At 34.7% G+C, this 847-nt stretch overlaps 1 protein-coding gene across 3 annotated transcripts in view; it reads left to right on the top strand.

The window, feature by feature from the left end:
• Nucleotides 1–847, top strand: part of LOC119587902 — a 10,366-nt gene that overhangs the window by 7,072 nt on the left and 2,447 nt on the right. The window lies entirely within an intron of this gene.

The following is an 847-nucleotide window of genomic DNA, read 5'->3' as shown; positions in this document are numbered from 1 at the left end:
AGGGGGGATGAAACGGAAATTCGCAGGTCTGTACCATTCCTCAGCAATCGCTAACTCAAGGCACTAGTTTAGCTAGAACTGTCATGAAACTGATTACCGCAGGCTCTTCACGTCCTTTCTGACAGTGCTCTTGTCAGTGAAGGCTAAGTATTCATCTGAGCTCTTTGCTTTAGTGCGATATGTAATATTAGTTTCAGAAGTATTGAGAATATGAGAATAAGTTTTAGGTTTTAGAGTAAGAAAGAAAGAACTTATTGTTTACTTACCAAAAAGGATATTACTTTATTTAAATTCATACATAATATAGAATAATTACATAAAATATGTGATCATTCTCGATAAATAATCATAAACATCTAAACCCGAAACACTGTACTATATATACATAAATTTATGTACAGCACAAAATATACTATATCAATCATTATGAAATTTTCTTAGGAGAAAAAGCTATTAGTTTATAGTCTTGTACAAAATTATGAATTTACGTATATACCTTACAGCTCGATATGAATAAACTCATCTGAATAAATAAAACAATCAAATATCATATAACACCACCTCACAGCTCACACTCTTTATCACACTTCAGCCAGTGATACTTCAGAACTAGTATTCGAACTAGAATCACAATATAACTATTCGTAAGTTTTAGGTCGAGAACCGGGAGCCAGGTTGTCTACGTCTTATCTGTTCGGTGGCGGTGATGCAAATGACCAAAGGATCCCACTACCTTCTCTTTTAAGTCGTGTATAATTAGGACACAGCCACGCTTTTACTAATTTACATGGACTCCCGCGCTTTTGTGGTGATGCCTATCGTCGTTTTTTTCACTTTAGAATATCGG

Source organism: Penaeus monodon, chromosome 23 (assembly GCF_015228065.2).
Source record: "Penaeus monodon isolate SGIC_2016 chromosome 23, NSTDA_Pmon_1, whole genome shotgun sequence".
NCBI classification, from domain to species: domain Eukaryota; kingdom Metazoa; phylum Arthropoda; class Malacostraca; order Decapoda; family Penaeidae; genus Penaeus; species Penaeus monodon.
Note: the sequence above shows the minus strand (reverse complement) of the source record. Positions and strands in the feature narration are given on the sequence as shown.